The sequence below is a fragment of the Bos grunniens genome, chromosome 11 (genome assembly GCF_055505025.1).
Source record: "Bos grunniens cultivar Pamir isolate PY7600 chromosome 11, Bosgru_T2T1.0, whole genome shotgun sequence".
In the NCBI taxonomy this organism is placed as follows: domain Eukaryota; kingdom Metazoa; phylum Chordata; class Mammalia; order Artiodactyla; family Bovidae; genus Bos; species Bos grunniens.
In genome coordinates this window covers 44,742,378-44,761,316 of record NC_141175.1, presented here as the reverse complement: position 1 = coordinate 44,761,316, position 18,939 = coordinate 44,742,378, and the positions used below count along the sequence as shown (strand labels likewise).

At 42.1% G+C, this 18,939-nt stretch overlaps 1 protein-coding gene and 1 long non-coding RNA gene across 5 annotated transcripts in view; one reads left to right on the top strand and one right to left on the bottom strand.

The window, feature by feature from the left end:
* Nucleotides 1–18,939, bottom strand: part of SERTAD2 (SERTA domain containing 2) — a 115,962-nt gene that overhangs the window by 23,711 nt on the left and 73,312 nt on the right. The gene's annotated exons all lie outside the window — the stretch shown is intronic.
* LOC147363032 (uncharacterized) lies at nucleotides 61–17,873 on the top strand. Of its 3 annotated transcripts, none has more exons than XR_015136716.1 (2): nucleotides 61–429; nucleotides 17,608–17,873. It is a non-coding gene; the product is annotated as an uncharacterized LOC147363032 (long non-coding RNA). The 3 variants fall into 3 exon arrangements; XR_015136715.1 differs by lacking the exon at nucleotides 61–429 and adding an exon at nucleotides 481–645; XR_015136714.1 differs by lacking the exon at nucleotides 61–429 and adding an exon at nucleotides 686–823.

The window sequence follows — 18,939 nt, the reverse complement described above, 5'->3', positions numbered from 1 at the left end:
CCGCCCCGCCCCCTCGGCCGCTAGGCCCCGCCCTCTCGACCGGGCCCCGCCCTCTCGACCGGGCCCCGCCCCCTCCCCCGGCGGTCCCGGGAGGCGCGATAAATGCCGAGCGGGGCCCGTCCGCCCCAGGAGCAGGAAGGGGCAGGCGGAGCACGCGAGATGCCGGGTGGCAGCGCCGCCCACGGCTCCCTACCCAGCCGGCGCGCCCTTGATTTTCTCTTAAGGAAAAGCTTAAGGAGAAGGGGAGAGGAAACGAGACACTCCGGCCAGGGGACCACAACTAACCACCAGTAATCCCCTCAGACCACTCATGCAAATGACGGAGCCGCTAGTGACAAAGGCGGCAACGAGTGCCGCGCGCGCACAGCCTGCTGAGTCGCGCGACCGCAAATATGACAAGCATCTCAGCTATTCTGCAACTTGGGGCCGGTTAGCCGGGCAGGCAGGGTCCCGGGGCGGGGGGGGGGGGGCGGTGGTGGTAGATGGGGAAAGAGAAAAATCCGACCGCGGGGCGCGGTATCCGCGCTGCCCGCGGGGTTTTCGAGACAGACGTCCCGGGAGGGCGGGGGCAGCGCGTCCGCTGCTGAGACGCTCTCCGATGCCTGCGCCTCCGGACATATGAGTGGCCCTCAGAGTGTCCAAGAGGTAGGATGAAGGCTCCGGCTGGAGGTGGGGACAAATCCCCCTTGAGTGCGGTGTCCTCAGCCCAACACTTGAAATGGGTCACCAAGTCAAGAGTACTTTATCGGAACAGGAGGGAAACGACTTGGCAGGCTTCGTGGCAGGCTTCGGCCGCGGTGCAAACCCGGCAGAGCCCACGCAGGTAGGGACGCCTGGCTTGAAGACGCAGGGGGGACCTAGGCGCAGTTTCACAGCGATAGCCTTTTCCTTCTCCTTAAGAAGTTCTGCTTTGAACTACTTATATTTATTAGGAAAATTTATACTAGTTTTGGGAGGCTTGTGTGTGTGGTGCAAATTTAAAAGTCCTAGGACAGGAGACCTCCCCTGGAAAATTAATGATTATTTTAAAAATGGCATGCACATTCAGTTTAAAGATGTTATGAAAAGGAATTCAGGCACCTTAAAATTTTGGCTGCCACCCCAATCAATATTGTCTCAGATCTCTTTGGAATTTAATGGTCCACTATACTAGTTATACTTAAGGATAATAAAGCTTTAAGACCTAACATAAAGGTGATTATAAGTCGTTAACATCAAGACAAGTTGAGACCTATTGGAACTGTTCAGTAATGATTTGTTATCAATCAAATTGACGGTATTATTGAAATTAAATCTGGGCTAAAATGTTGGTAGAGGAGAAAATGTTTCTTGTTTTATCTTGAAAGGGAATGAAAAAGATTTTTTACTGGACCCTCGATATAATTAAAAGGTTACACAGATTTTTTTTAAGTATAGCCAGTGCTAAAAGCTAATGATTTGTGTATATCTTTGGAAAATTTCATTACAATGGCATTCCAAATTACTCATCATGGAAGTCGTGCTCCGGGCCCTCAGCGCATCCTGCTCAGTTTGTGCCTAAGTGGCACAGTATTCAAACATTTTGCCATGAGGCCAAGATATTTTTCATTTCCAGAATTCTGCCTTTCAGAGAGGACACTACTAACAGTTTCCGAACAACCCACTCACTTTAAAGAGAAGCCATTGAAATAGAAGCTGCAATACTGTGATATCTCTGTAGCAGAGGCCAGAGGTTCTCTTGAATTTAAAATAAATTTAAACTGTTATTCATGAATTGAAGTGAGCACCAAGTTAGACTTGCACAATTTTTGTGACACGTGGATATTTTCTAGCAGATGAATTACTGGAAGAACTAAAGATCAAAGTGACAATTTTTGTGTCTCCAGAGTGGATGCATGATTTTGCTAAAGCACGAATTCTGTGTGTGCTCAGTAAAGGTCTGAGTTCTTAGGAAAGCAATCTGAGTTCCGAGGTAAAATATTTTTCACCTTCCCATACTTTTGAAGGTAAATGCCTTATTTTATATATGTTATATACAGGTATCTATGTTATATATGTGTCCCACTTTCCCCACTTTGAGATTCTGGCATCTTTTACCATGAAGTCAAAGCATGAAGTGGCCATTTGAATACCTGCTCATGTGGTCCCTCACCAAGTGGTACACAGTCCCCTCCCCTAGGGCCGAGTCCCCCTCAGCCCAGCACAGCAATTCCTGCCTGGCCCTGGGAATCCAACTCCATAAGGCTAAGGAAAGGCCCTCCCAGAGCTTTTGAAGTCAACTCCCTTTCCCTTTAGTATGCATGATTTTTTAAAAAAAATATTGTTTATTCCTAGCAAATGAGCAAGAAATGTTTAGTGAACACATGAGTATGGTTTTCACACTTTCACTCTCTGGGACACTTAAAAGCCCATTTAAAATAATCCTACCCTCAGGATTTAGAGTTTCTCCCTCTCACTTGCACATACAAGAAATTAGGCCAGTCATCCACATTTAACTATCAGGAACATATCTGTTTAGGGAGAAAAGAAACACTGCTCTTATAAGTATAGGACTGTGATGGTAATTTTTAAAAATACTCACAAGTTTAATTTCAGAGAGGTACTTCTCAACATTGCTTTGTGGTTCTGGGTACTAGTTTGCACTTCACTGCTTCTCTTGAAAGTTTCTGTACCCTCACGTCTTGCAAACAACCAGATGACTGCACTAACTGAAGGCCACTTTTAGCACTTAATTAATATGCACCAAAGAATTGACACAAGGACAAGCTAGCTATATAAACTGAGAAAGATTTCACAACAGTTTGCAAACTTATCCTTTCTCCTTTATTACGTTTTATCTTTCAAGTTCCACAAGAAATACCAGTCAATCACCCATCTATATACCTTGGAAATATTCTTATGCCCCCCCCAATAAATGTTTCAGTTATTAAACACAATAATATAGCCAGCTGGGTTAAATCATCTTTTCATGGAAAATACAGACAGTCTAACTGAATGCAGACTTCCCATTCACTGATCACTGAAATCTATTAATAAATCTTCAAAATAAAGTCTGGAAGTCCCACATTACCTAACTGATTATCAGAGAATTGACACAGGATAGGATGACTAGGAAAACTAATGAACACTCTCACAAAGACAGCACGAACAGGCTCAGAACTTTTCAGCCTCTAGCAAGCTAAAACTTGACGGTGCCAAAGGAGCCGGGTAACTCATCTGCCTCTGCAAAGCCTTCTCCACCTCTTTGACCACCTCCTCACGTCAGGCTTTCTCCTGCCTGTCCTTGCAGCCATGCTTCACAAGAGCAGAGTTTCAACTCCAGTGAAGAGCCACTCTCGCAGTTTCCCTCACTGTTACTAGGCTGCTTTGCAATGACGGCCCCTTGTGTTCTGAGAGAGAGTCATTTTCCTGTTAGTGAACACACCTTTTTCTCTTTTAAAGATCTGACAATATTTAAATCCTAATTTAGAACAAAATCGTAATGATGATATTGGAATAAGACGCTCTTGAAACCCTTTTCTTTTTTTCTGGCATCTTTGATTAGTCCCTTCTATTTCTAGATGAGATGGCTTCTGTTGAGCATGAGTTTCCTCCCTACTTCACTGGCCACTATTTCCTGGTAAAATCCTCTGATAAATGGAGTGGCTCTCCTTAGACACTCTGGCTTTTGCTTTCAACTTTTCTCAGCTGGAAAGAGAAAGCCTTCCCTGGTGACAACTCTTCAGTGCTCCCATTCCTGCCAGATGCTGCTCCTCCACGGCTGGTGGGTGCTCCTCAGAAACCTCTCTCCTTGTCCTCAGTTCCCCAGACAGCACTACCTCTCTGGCCTCTACATGCTGGCCTATCTGCATGTTGACCTTGGATTTCCTGTCCATAAACCATGCTCCCTTCTTGAGCAATTCACCTTCTTTTCAAGGTACCCGGCACTTCTGGCTTCCCTAGAAAACTTGTGTGAATGTTAGAAATTGTACAGCCTCCAGACCATCAAGCCTGAGTCTTGGAGTAGGAGTCTGAAGATCTTGTACAAATAAATCACTATGAGTGATCACTGACTTTTTAGTTTCTTAATCTGCCATATCACAGATTTAGGATTAGCACTGGTTCTGGTGAAAAGAGCACATGTGGTTGGTTAGAAGATCTCAAGTGTAGTTCTTCAGCCACAGTCAGCAAGGAAGCTGAATCAGGGCCTTTCCATCTAGAGGGCTGTGTCCATCTCCCGCCAGATGAGGCACTAGGGCCCAAAGGTTCCTGTAGCCCCTTCCCAGAGCTAAGAGTCTATGAAAAGGTGGCTACAATGGGGACTACCTTCACAGAGGAGTTTGGAAGAATATAAAACCAACTTCATATCCTATTTTCTGTGACACACATTCTCATATCTGTTGTAGAAGTGATCTAAGCTTGTGTACCTTTAAATCACCTATGAGTAAAGAGGTCATTTAAGAGAACTAGGGTGATTTGGGGAGTGTAAATAACATATTTAAGCCACTTTTTGAAGTCCCAGATATAAAACTTCTACTTTGAGATGTGAAAAAAAGGTCAAAGCTTTAATGTGTATAGATGTCCAGGAAATACCTCTGACTTCAGACTATGAAGTATGATACTATGAAGTATCATTAAAAATAAACATGTGGGCAGAGAACACAGTTTAAATGGAAACAGTGCATACAACAAAAAAATGAATCAGTACTTTGCCACTGTGAATTTTTATTGGTTTTCTGGAGGAGAGGGAACACTTAAGCAAGACTTTATCTTTTAGTCACCAATGCAGAATTGTTCTTTAAAGACATGTTGCCAGAATAAACAAGACTTTTCCAAAATTATCTAACTATACAATAATATTTGCTTTAAATTGAAAAATATATATTTTAAATAAAAATATTTTTACATTTAAAATTTCAGAAAGGCAAAGTGAAAGCCGAGTAGGAAGAAACCAAGGTAAACTATTCAGATAGACAGCAATGTTACATTAGATACATTTGTGCAACTTGTTAATGGTTTTCCTAAACATGCTTTAAATATTAAAGATTATCTTTCTAAGTAATATTTATTTCAAAACTGCTGTCTTTAGAGAAGTCTTGTTTGAGGTGTATGAAACTCCTTAAATGGTCAATTATCAGAGAAACTGGCTTTTAAGGAGAAAATAATAGTGTGAATGAGCTATATGCAACTTCCCTTTTTGAAAACAGAAGTTGAATCTGTAACACCAAATTTAGAAAGGAGAGGGGATGGCAGCAAATACCACGAGAATATCATCTATAGCATTGACGCCCACTGCCGTTCTGTTCTGTTACAAATAATGTACACTCCACAAACTTGAGTTTGCTCAAACAATGCATGTATTTAGTTGTTGCTAAAGATGATTCTTTTAAAAGAAAATATACATATGAAAGAGTCATATCAAATTTAAAAAAAAGAAAAACTCATCGAAAAAGTGTTAGATTCCCTGACTTTGGCTACAGTGATTCATTTGGCCTCATTACACAGAGGGCAGCATAGTACATATTGGGACAGCTGATAAACAGCTTTTGTGGGAATAGTAATGGTAATTTGAACATCATTTATATTTGTTTACTTTTCTTTAAGAAATTAAAGCCCAAATTATAAAAGGTTGAAAAGAATTTTGATGAGTAGACATTCATTTTCACTCAATCCTAATTTGTTACCACTTTAGAACTGTTAGACATCATGCTTTCAATTTTAGTGATTAAAACCAAAAAAAAGCTCTAAAGATAAAGACTCCAGAATTACTATTTCCACATTACAACCAAAAATGAAAAGTGAGAAAATAGAAACCCTTCCAAAAGTTCATCAGATGAAAAGAGTTAATGGAGAGCCACACCATTTATGGACAAGAATACTTAATACTATTCAAGTCTCCCCAAAACACATCAATAAATTAAATGTGATTCCAACTTAAATCCCAATGCTCCCCTCCCCCTGCCCAAGGAACTTAAGCAAATCCAGAAATCTTCTGGAATAACAAAGGACAAAAGATAGCTTTAATAAGTTTAAAGAACAAGATGGGGGATGTGGCCTAACAGATATCAAGGCTTATTATAAAGCTCTAGTAATTAAAACAGAGTGGTGTTGGCAAGGGATAAATAGATCAGCAGAACAGCATTCAGAGTGCAGAAACAGACCCACACATGTATGCAAGCATAAAGTATGACAGAGGTGAGGCAACAGATCAGTGGGAAAGAATAGGCTATTCAATAAATGACTAAAGGTCACCTGGATACCTGCATGAAAAATAAAATTAGTATCTCAGATTAAAATATATATATATATTTCAGGTGGACTAATGTCTAAATATGTGAAACAAAACTTTAAAACAATTAGGAGAGAATACAGGAAAATATATTTATGGGCTCAGAATAAGGAATGTGTGATTATTCTCAGTCTCTTAAGATTCATTCTCTTCTTTGCTCTGTGCCTGGAAATGCTGACCCCTAGGGACCAAGCTCCTTTGCCAACCAGCTTCCAGCTGGATTCCTCAACAGGAAGGTACCCGAAAGAGAACAGTGGGTCAGAGGGGAGAGAGCTTGGGCTGTTTCTTCCCTGCTCCTTCCTACTTTGGGATCCTGTTACAGCAGGACCCATCCCTCCATAGCCACAGCTTCTGCAGGTGACCCTTTCTCCAGGGCACTCACTCTCATAGATTCTAGCAACACCATTTCCTCCCCTTTCCCCTGTAGACCTGAGGATAGTAAGATCTAAGTTCTTGGTCTTCCATGCTTCAAGTTTTGTCACATCTCTGTCAAAAGTCCCTTCATTTATGTCTCTTTAGTTGAATCATTTGAGTGGAATACTGTTTCCTGCTGAGACTTTGACTATTCAGAAACAAAACAGCCAGGGCCTTCTCTGGCGGTCTAGTAGTTAAGACTTCATGATTCTAATGCAGGGGCGTGGGTTCAGTCCGTGGTTGGGGAACTAAGATCCCACATGCCACCTGGAACAGTCAAAAACAAAAGAAAAGAAGTAAGACAGCCAATGCACAAACTATAAAGAAAAAGACCAATAACTTGGATTACATTAAAAATTAAACATCCATTAAACAAAATACAATATAAACAAGATAAAGATAAGTGAAAGACTGTCAAGTGATAGTATATAATTCATATAATCAGCAAAAGATTAATACTCAGAAGTAAAAAAGAACTCCGAGTCAGTTTTTTTTTTTAATATAAAACCAACAGAAAATGGGTAAAAAGAGGAAACTCAAATATCCAACAAACGTGAAGAGATACTCAATCTCCTCAGTTACAGGAAAAATGCAAATTATAAAAGGTTAGTTCACAGTTCTCCACTTGACCACTTTGGAGATAATCTGACATTAGCTAGTGGAGCTGGACATGCACACACCCTGCCCACATACCTGCAGTCTTTCTCCATGAGGGTTCCATGAGAAAATAAGCCCTACAGAAAAGAATTCAAGTGACTATTTCCTCAATTCTCCCAAGGGTGGTATAAAGGTAAGAACCAGTGGTTGCTAGTAAATGTTTAACAACTGGCTGGGGTTGGGGTGGGGGTGGAGAATGGGAAAGAAGGAAAGAAGCCCTTTTTGAAGCATTTGCTGATTTCTGTGGTGTAAATACCCCACCAGGGCTGATTTCAAACCTCCCCACTGAACTCAAGAATTACAAAGAGATTGGTGTGATCACTCTTAGGAGCAAGTATCAGTCTCCAGCTCTATCCCCAAACGTGAACCATTCTAGACTTAGAGGACAGAAGACAATTCATTACATACAACAAATGCCTTAGGATGCGATGCACGTGTGCTTAGTCACTCAGTCGTGTCTGACTCTTTTCGACCCCATGGACTGCAGCCCACCAGGTCTTCTGTCCATGAGGAGTCTCCAGGCAAGAATACTGGAGTAGGCTGCCATGCCCTCCTTTGCCTTAGGGTACTGGGGCTTAATTTTCTGGAGGAATTCTGGATGATAAGGGCTAAATCTAGAGAGACTCTTGTTTTCATCCCCCATGGAGACATAGAAGAATGTTTATAGTAGCTTTGCTTGTAATAGCTAAAGGAGAATTAATCAATACATTTGAAAGCTATGGTGGTTAAGAAGTACTAAAGTTACCAAATATCAACATGGTTAAATCTCAAAAACATAATGTTGAGTAAAATAAAGTGAAAGTGAAGTCGGTCAGTCGTGTCCAACTCTTTGTGACCCCATGGACTGGGGCCTACCAGGCTCCTCCCTGCATGGGATTCTCCAGGCAAGAGTACTGGAGTGGGTTGCCATTTCCTTCTCCAGGGGATCTTCCCGACCCAGGGATCGAACCTGGGCCTCTCGCATTCCAGGCAGACGCTTTAACCTCTGAGCCACCAGGGAAGCCCAGTAAAATAAAGCCAGTTGTAAAGTATGTACAGTATAATATCATTTATAGAAAATACTTTAAAACATGCAAAACAATGCTATATATTGTTTATCAATACAGATGAGTGTAATTATAGAATAAAAACATTACAGACCAAAAACATTCAGGAAAGTGGTTAATTTTCATAAATGGAGGAGTACTGGAATCAGGGAGAGATACTATAAAATTTAATTTCTTTGTTAAAAACATGAAAAGCAAACAAATATGTTGTAGTAAACCATTTAAATGTGTTGTTTTAGATTTCAAGACATTAAAAAACACATTTTTTCCCCTTTCTTTCTCTTGGTTCCCATGAAATAGAACTTTGTAAGGTTTTTTCCCACAACTTCTAATATCTATTAATAAAGCAATGGGTAATATTTATATTTCATGCATTTATCTTCATTATTTCAGTAATGATCTAATCCCTTTTACTCATTTGATATGACTGGCAGACCACAGTCCCTGGCATCACAAAGAGTCAGACACGACTGAGCACACACACACATGCATACTGTCCTTCTCTCTCTCTTAATAACAGACTGCAAAATTCAATGACGATGCTAGCGTAACCGAAGTTTTTAATAGGAAGCCCAACTGACAAGGCAAGTATAAGAGAATAGGTTTAAAGCCAGTATTGGGGGTGTATTTCTCATCCGTCAGGCTAACTTCTATCACACTGCTGCTGCTAAGTCGCTTCAGTCGTGTCCGACTCTGTGCAACCCCGTAGACGGCAGCCCACCAGGCTCCTCCGTCCCTGGGATTCTCCAGGCCAGAATACTGGAGTGGGTTGCCATTTCCTTCTCCAATGTATGCATTCATGCTAAGTCGCTTCAGTAGTGTCCGACTCTGTGCGATCCTGCGGACAGCAGCCCACCCATGCTAGAAAGGATAAAAGCTTCCTTACAAAATGTGTAAGGCTTCCTGTGACTTCCTTAACATACATCTAGCCCTAAAAAGTGAAATCTTGTTTTTTAAAAAAATTTAGAAAACACTCTCCTGGTGAACTATCTTCCACTGGGTGTTCAGTTGACCATTTACAGCTACTCCAAATGCATTCTGATTCTCTCTTCTTTGTGTCCCTCCATGCAGGGTTATAGGAATAAAGCCCCATACCCTCTTGATCTCTGGGAAGGTGGTGCTCTCTCAGCACATGGGTAGTGTAACTTTTTTTTTCAGAGACTGTCTTGAAATAAGCCTATGTTTTAAATACACACTTTTCTGCTCTCTTAGCAGGCATTCTGAAGCTAGGTGGTTCTAAATAAAGAACTCTAGTCAACAACAGGAAATAACTCCCACAGAAAAAAGGGGCAGAATACAAACTCTCACCAACTCTTATACACAGCTCACAACGGCCTTTTGTTCCGTGCACATTAAGCCTGAAATCTTTACTTTTCAGAGCATGTTTGGGCCTTTTCAGAGCAATTAAACCTTCCTTTTCCTTTTGCTGCTGTCCCTGCCTTCTTCTCTCTGAGGAAGTTAACCTTACAACTGAACTTCTTACTATGAGGTAGCAGATCAGAAAACGAACGGTTTCTATTCTGAAACTTAACATTTTTTTCCTTAATGGAGCTTCTCAAGAGGGAAAAAAAAAAAATCAACTCTCGGTGTAAAACTCACTTTTCCTTCTAATACATATAATACCACATAAATGCACATATATACATCCCAAAAGAATATTTTCATCTGCAGTGTATGTTTCTAAATCTATCAACAAAGACACTATCATTATCAACCCATAAACCTAAACGGATGGGTTATCAACACTTTGCCAGTGACATTTCTGCAAATCAATGCATCTAGAAGACATATATTGTATTCAAAGGCTCACATCTTGAGTCTGTAGTGAAAAAGAGGAAGAAAAACCTAGATCCCAAGCCAACTAAACAGAAAAACATCTAATGAATGGTTTTTAAAGTCTCGGTGACTGCTACTGGAACAGATTGGTGGCATTCAACTATAGTACAGCACAGGTACTCCAGACAAGAAAATTGGGCTGAGTAAAACAGCTTAAATATGACTGGAGACTAGTATTTCTTTCTCTCCTACACACTCAGCCTTGCCCTCTCTACTGGCTCCTTCCTGCAGTCAATAAATTACAGACTTGGTGTTCTCCCTCTTCACTTTTAAAACAAGAAACACTCCTCCCCTGCTTCAATGCTGCAGGAATGTTGGTGGCTCCTGGTGGCTCAGAGGTAAAGGCATTGTCTCCTGACAATGCAGGAGACCCAGGTTCGATCCTTGGGTTGGAAAGATCCCCTGGAGAAGGAAATGGCAACCTGCTCCAGTATTCTTCCCTGGGAAGTCTCGTGGACAGAGACTGAAGAGCTACAGTCCACGGGATTGCAATGAGCCAGACACGACTTAGCAACTAACAACAGCTGCTGTCGTTACCCTTCATGGTTTTAGTTCCACCTACTTCCTCTGGCTTCACAAAAAAAACTATACTGACCACCTCTGGAAAGAGCACCATTACTACCTAAATGCCAAGCCATTGGAGACTTCTCAGTTCCTCACTGACTGAACACCTATCTATAGCATTTGACATTAATGACTGCCTCCAACTGTTTCTTTCAGTAACTCTGCTTGAACTCCTGGTTCTTATCTCTCTGGCTACTTGTTCCTTTGCTGGCTCCTTTTCCTCTTACTACCCTATAAACCTATAGGTCTTCACTTTAAAAAATAATCATCCCTTACTGCAATTTATCGAGCCCATCTTTGCATGAAATGTTCCCTTGGTATCTCTAATTTTTTTGACGAGATCTCTAGTCTTTCCCATTCTGTTGTTTTCCTCTATTTCTTTGCATTGATCGCTGAGGAAGGCTTTCTTATCTCTTCTTGCTATTCTTTTGAACTCTGCATTCAGATGCTTATATCCTTCCTTTTCTCCTTTGCTTTTTGCTTCTCTTCTTTTCACAGTTATTTGTAAGGCCTCCCCAGTCATTTTGCTTTTTTGCATTTCTTTTCCATGGGGATGGTCTTGATCCCTGTCTCCTGTACAATGTCATGAACCTCAGTCCATAGTTCATCAGGCACTCTATCTATCAGATCTAGGCCCTTAAATCTATTTCTCACTTCCACTGTATAATTGTAAGGGATTTGATTTAGGTCATACCTGAATGGTCTAGTGGTTCTCCCTACTTTCTTTAAGTCTGAAATGCAAAGATGGGCTCAATAAAGGACAGAAATGGCATGGACCTAACAGAAGCAGAAGATATTAAGAAGAGGTGGCAAGAATACACATAAGAACTGTACAAAAAAGATCTTCATGACCCAGATAATCACGATGGTGTGATCACTCACCTAGAGCCAGACATCCTGGAATGTGAAGTCAAGTGGGCCTTAGAAAGCATCACTACGAACAAAGCTAGTGGAGGTGATGGAATTCCAGTTGAGCTATTTCAAATCCTGAAAGATGATGCTGTGAAAGTGGTGCACTCAATATGCCAGCAAATTTGGAAAACTCAGCAGTGGCCACAGGACTGGAAAAGGTCACTTTTCATTCCAATCCCAAAGAAAGGCAATGCCAAAGAATGCTCAAACTACCGCACAATTGCACTCATCTCACATGCTAGTAAAGTAATGCTCAAAATTCTCCAAGCTAGGCTTTAGCAATATGTGAACCATGAACTTCCTGATGTTCAAGCTGGTTTTAGAAAAGGCAGAGGAACCAGAGATCAAATTGCCAACATCTGCTGGATCATGGAAAAAGGAAGAGAGTTCCAGAAAAACATCTATTTCTGCTTTATTGACTATGCCAAAGCCTTTGATTGTGTGGATCACAATAAACTGTGGAAAATTCTGAAAGAGATGGGAATACCAGACCACCTGACCTGCCTCTTGAGAAACCTGAATGCAGGTCAGGAAGCAACAGTTAGAACTGGACATGGAACAACAGACTGGTTCCAAATAGGAAAAGGAGTACGTCAAGGCTATATATTGTCACCCTGCTTATTTAACTTATATGCTGAGTACATCATGAGAAACGCTGGACTGGAAGAAACACAAGCTGGAATCAAGATTGCCAGGAGAAATATCAATAACCTCAGATATGCAGATGACACCACCCTTATGGCAGAAAGTGAAGAGGAACTAAAAAGCCTCGTGATGAAAGTGAAAGTGGAGAGTGAAAAAGTTGCCTTAAAGCTAAACATTCAGAAAACGAAGAACATGGCATCCGGTCCCATCACTTCATGGGAAATAGATGGGGAAACAGTGGAAACAGTGTCAGACTTTATTTTTTGGGGCTCCAAAATCACTACAGATGGTGACTGCAGCCATGAAATTAAAAGACACTCCTTGGAAGGAAAGTTATGACCAACCTAGATAGCATATTCAAAAGCAGAGACATTACTTTGCCAACAAAGGTCCGACTAGTCAAGGCTATGGTTTTTCCAATAGTCATGTATGGATGTGAGAGTTGGACTGTGAAGAAGGCTGAGCACTGAAGAATTGATGCTTTTGAAGTGTGGTGTTGGAGAAGACTCTTGAGAGTCCCTTGGACTGCAAGGAGATCCAACCCGTCCATTCTGAAGGAGATCAGCCCTGGGATTTCTTTGGAAGGAATGGTGCTAAAGCTGAAACGCCAGTACTTTGGCCACCTCATGTGAAGAGTTGACTCACTGGAATAGACCCTGATGCTGGGAGGGATTGGGGGCAGGAGGAGAAGGGGACAAGAGAGGATGAGATGGCTGGATGGCATCACTGACTCGATGGACGTGAGTCTGCGTGAACTCTGGGAATTGGTGATGGACAGGGAGGCCTGGCGTGCTGCAATTCATGGGGTTGCAAAGAGTCGGACACGACTGAGCAACTGAACTGAACTGAACTGCAATTTGGGACCAGAGAAGATTACAAAGGTGAGTGGATGATGGTGATGGTTGGTTAGGATATCGGAACTTTCATGAGGCAACTTCACCCACTCTCAGGGCATCTATATGCTAATGATTCACAAATCATTAATCACATTCTAGACCTTTTTCTTTGAGGTTCATATCTAAGCTTTATAAAGACTATACATATATCCAAGTTTGTCAGGGTCATACCTAATATATGCTTGTCCTGGCATACTTAGTAACAGCACCCTGTTTCAATCTCAAAAGTGTCCTAGGTTGAACAATGTGCACGCTAAGTTGTTTCAGTTGTGTCCAACTCCTTGCGACCCTATGGACTATGGCCTGCCAGGCTCCTCTGTCCGTCGGATTCTCCAGGCAAGACTACTGGAGTGGGTTGTCATTTCCTTCTCCAGGATTTAACAATAATAGTATATAATTAGCCTGTTTCTATCTCATTACCTATTAGACATTTTCACCGGGTAGTATAAAGGCATCTCCAACTCACAGCACATCTAAGATTGTCCTAATCTTATCTTCCTTAAACTTGTCCCTCCTTCTGAATGCTTAAATACGGTTAAGGTACCAACAAGGTGGGTTTCCCTGGTGGCTCAGTGGTAAAGAATCCACCTGCCAATGCAGGAGATAAGGGTTCGATCCTTGGGTTAGGAAGATTCCCTGGGGTAACCCACTCCAGTATTCTTGCCTGGGAAATCCCATGGACAGAGGAGCCTGGCAGGCTACAGTCCATGGGGTAGCAAAAAAGTTGGACACAACTTAGTAATTAAACAACAACCACCAATAAGGTATCCCTGGTGTCTTAAGTTGGAAATCTAAGATTCTGAGTTTCTTCTCTCTCCCTTTCTCTCACATTTAACCAGACATAAAATCCTATCAATTTTCTCTCTTAAATGTTTTTCAAATATGTCCACTCCTCTCCATTTCCCCACCACTGCCCTGGTCAAGGCCATATTATCTTTCACTTTCCTTACTGCAACAATCTATTTCCTGACTTCCAGTCCTAGATATTCTCCTCTAATCCATCTACACCACCTACGCCATGACAGGTAGCATGCCAGGTACAAGAAATGCAAAATGAACAAGAGATGCGCTCACTGAGTTCACAGGGTAGACTAACTCATCATTGTGACACAGCGGGTTGCATGCTGATACAGACATGCGTAGGGTGACGATGGAGACACACGAGTGGCCACAGAGACTGACCATGTGAAAAAAGGGAGGTGGTGATGGATTTTAGGCTAAATGGTGGTTAGTTAAGGTCATTACAGGCAGATGGACCAGCAGAAATGGGAAAGTGAGAAACAGCAGAGGACATGGGTGAGGCTCTGAAGTGTAAATCGCAAGCAGGGAGTAGCAATAAACCAGACCAGAGAGTTTGGGCACATCTAGGAAGGACTTGGATGCCACATTGAAGGGTCTGGCCTTTAAATCCTGAAGGTGGGGGGGAGTCATTAAAAGACTTCCCATGGGAGAGAGGCACAATCTGATTTTTATTTTAGGATGTTAATTCCTCATCTATTCCAGAACTTGACAGAATGAGTGTAAAATTTATTAATAATAAACAATAAATGAAAAACAATAAAATTTAAAGAATGTATTAAAAAGCTGTAATAACTAACAGAGTTGAGTTCTGACAAAAGAAAAATATAAATGAATCTGCATTGAAATACTTGAAACAGACCTTAGTATGAAGATTTAGTATATTCTAAAGATGGCGTTGTTAGTGCAACAGTTAACGATTTAAGGTCAATAACGGATGTTAGAGTTTCGCCTCACACATGAAAAAATACAAGAGATTAACTAAATAATAAAATAATTTTTTTTAATGTAAGAGAACTAAAAAAAATTATAGATGAATAACTGATCTTAGAGGTAGACAAGATTTGTTTTCCAAACATAAAGCAAAAAAAGAACTATAAAATTAAAACGAATTACACTAAAAAACTATACATCAAGAGACACCATAAGCAAAATTAAAAGAAAAAATGACAAACCTGGAAAAATATGTGCAAACAGATAACAGAGACTTAGTAACCTAACCTAATTCTATGGCTCAGTTACACCAATACTACAGTACATTAAGAAAAAATGAAACTAAATTAGACAAACTGGCAAAGGACACAAGCTGATGATCAACAAAAGGAAGAAATGCAGGGGGAAAAACGAGTACAAATGCATCCAATCAAAGCAATACACATTAGAAATATAATTGCCCTATACCAAGCTGGCAAGTTAGATAAAACTGCTAACAATGTGAAGGCACCGCGGACAGGTTGTCATAGCCACTGATTAAACTCTCAGTGAATCCAAACTTGGGAAGACAGAGTTTGGACATGTGTATCAAGAATCTCCTAAAAGGTCCATATCCTGTACTATGGTCATCTCATTTCTAGGAATTTACCGCCCATGGAACCAATCAGAGCTATGCATAAAGAATACACTCATTCAATACATATTTACTGTATGTCCACTGTGTCCTAGGTTCTAGGAGTTGAGAATGTGGCAGCAAACAAAACACACCCAAATCCCTGCTCTCATGGCTCTAACATTCCAGTGAGGGGAAAGAGAAAAGAAAGAAGAGTCAATTATACAGCATAACAGAAATTAGGTGTTCTAGGGGAAAATAAAGCAGTGAAGGAGGATGGGGAATGTGTGCTTGGGTGTGTCTGTGTGGGGTGGGGGGCAGTTTTGAAGAAGTGCTTTAGAAAAGCCTCACTGAATGATGTCTGAGCAAAGATCTGAAGGTGAGAAGACTCAAGCCAAGCACCAGTTTTCCTGACAAGAGGAACAGAAAAAGTGAGCAGGGCTGCAGTGGGGTGTATGCCCAAGGGCTCAGGGACCTCAGGGCACAGTGGAGGAGGAGGGGAGAGGAGCATGGGTACAGAGGAGGTAACGGGAAGAGGGGGGAGGGTGCAGAGGACCTTAGAAGCCAACGCAATGGCTTTGGCTTTGACCTTGAGTCAGATGGGAAGCAAATACTGCAATACTCTTGGCCCCAACCATGTAGCCTCAAGACAGTGGTCAAGGATCCTTTTAAAACAAAAGTTGGGTTGCCTCACTCCTCTCTTAAAACCCTCCAGTGATGGTGACTGGATTGTAATGACTGATTTGTTTAGTGTTGCTGTGACTTTGTACTCTCTTCAACTGTGCCCAAACCCTGATATTCAAAGATGTACTAGGAATAGCACATGGCAGAGAATCACTGCTGGAGCTGGTGTGATGTTAAGAGCCTGAGCTTCACAGTTAAGGCGGATCGGCCACCGGTGAGATTTCCACTGTGAATTGTGGGCATGTTTCTCCATCTCTGGTTCTTCACTGTAAAAAAGGGAAAATACTACCCACCTCACAGGGTTATAAAGATTAAATAAGAAAATGTGCTGGTTTTGTTTTTTTTTCCTTTCAAAGTGAACAGTGCCACTGGTGGCATGTGAGGTGATTTTAAAAGGCACAAAGACCTGGCATAAGGGGTCATCTCTGGAGGAGGGAGGCACCAGGTGGATGAGGGGCAAGTGCCCTTTGAGGGACATGAAGGGTTCCCAGGAGGAGGAGAACAGGAGAGCGTTTTGAGACAGTACTCTGGTCTAGGGGGCTTCCCTAGTGCCTCAGCAGTAAAGAACCTGCGTGCAATGCAGGAGATGCAGCTTTGATCCCTGAGTGAGGAAGATCCCCTAGAGGAGGGTGTCATATCCCATTCAAGTACTCTTTACTGGAGAATCCCATGGACAGAGGAGCCTGGCCGGCTACAGTCCACAGGGTCGCCAAGAGTTGGACACAATGGACATGACTGAAGTGACTGAGCACGCATGCACTCTGGTCTGGCCTCTCTTGCTGCTGGAGGTAATGCCAGGTGGTGCAGTTCTGGCCCATCGGGTAGAGGGGATAGTCTGCTGGGAGCCTTGGGGAAGAATTTTTCTTCTCTGATTAAAAAATGGAAGACATATGGGCATGCAGGAAGAGCTCTTTGTCTCCTTCCTGACTGTAGGAGGATGTGGTCCCTGGAGCTATGGCAGCCATTCTGTGTGCACTATGTTAGAAGGCTAAGGACCAAACGTGGTAGGGAAAGGTCCAGGTGGAGCCTGGGTCCTTGAAGGTGTTCACTGAGCCGATGAGCTGATAAGAACAACTGAGGCTAGGACTACCCACCTTCAGACCTCCAAGGGAGACAGTCCATGGTCTTATGAGTACGTTTGTAATCACAGGTGAGGTCCAAGGACACAGACCACTGAATCACCGGGGGAATGGTTCAACCCCACACCCCAGACCCTGCCCAGCTCTGCTAAAACAGTATCTCTGTGGGAGCGCCTAGGAGTCTGTATTTTGGACTTGCCAGCTATAGTGGTTTCCTATTGCTGCTGTAACAAATTACCATAAACCCAGTACCTTAAAATGACTCAAATTTATTCTCTTACAGTTCTGGAGGTTCTGAAGTCTAAAACTGCAGTGTTGACAGCCCTGTGTTCCTTCTGGAGGCTTCACCGGAGAATCTGTTTCCTTGACTTTTCCAGCTTCTAGAGGCCACCTATACCCCTTGGTTTGTGTCCCCTTCTTCCATCTTCCAAATGTCCCATTCCAACCTCTGCTTCTGTCGTCCCATCTTCTTCTGCCTCTAACCTTCTTGCCTCCCCCTGATGAGGACCCTTATGATTACATGGAGCACAAATAACCCAGGATGATCTGGACAATAAGAATTTCAAGATCCTTAATTTAGAAACATTCACAGACTCTCTTTTACTATGGGTAACATGGGTGGGGAGAGAGGGCACTATTCTGTTCACCACATCACCTGGGTTCCCTGCATTGCAGGCAGAGTCTTCACCATCTGAGCCACCAGGGAAGCCCTCAGTTGACTACAGGACCATTAAAAATCATAAATGTAAGACACTATTTGTTGACATGCAGGTGAAAACATCTTAATAAATCACTTACTGGTCATAGAAACTCAACCTAGTGGTTCTGAATGAGAGCAGAGATGGCGGAAGAGTGTAGAAAATAGGGGCAAGAGTTAGGAAAAGCTTTATGCATTAGAATTTTTGGGATGTTTTTCCAAAATGTAATCCGAGTCCTGCCCAGACCTAGTGAAATGGGAGAGCCAGCTGGGAAAAAACCCTGATGCTGGGAAAGACTGAAGGCAGGAAGAGAAGGGATGACAGAGGATCAGATGGTTGGATGGCATTACTGACTCGATGGACGTGAGTGTGAGCAAACTCTGGGAGATGGTGAAGGACAGGGAAGCCTGCCGTGCTTCAGTCCGTGGGGTCATAAAGAGTCGGACACAACTGAACAAGAACATCCAGGTAAAGGCTACATGCATGTCTGGGTGAATAAGCCTCGAGAACGCATTCTGCTACAACCCCTGGATAAAATAACCTGCCAAATAACCTCCAACTATGCCTTAGTTTTCTCATTCATCATCTTAAAATATTTTTTAAAAATATATACAACCTGCCTATCTCTCATGAGCATGTGAGGATCGAGGAATGCTGAAGAATTTTATAATTGGTAATGAGCTAGATAAGTATCACTGGTGACTATTAGAGGAAACTGATACAGACTATAAATGGTGGTGTTGCACAAAATGATTCATTCAGAGAGACTCCAGTTACTCAGAACCAATAAAGCAAGCAAAAAGAAGTCCTTGAGGAAAAAAAAGAAGAAATCATAAAGCCCATGCATCAACCTCATGTGTTATTATGCCCTCCCTGAGTATCTATTTAAGTTTAAAGATTATTTTGTCTTTCCCCTA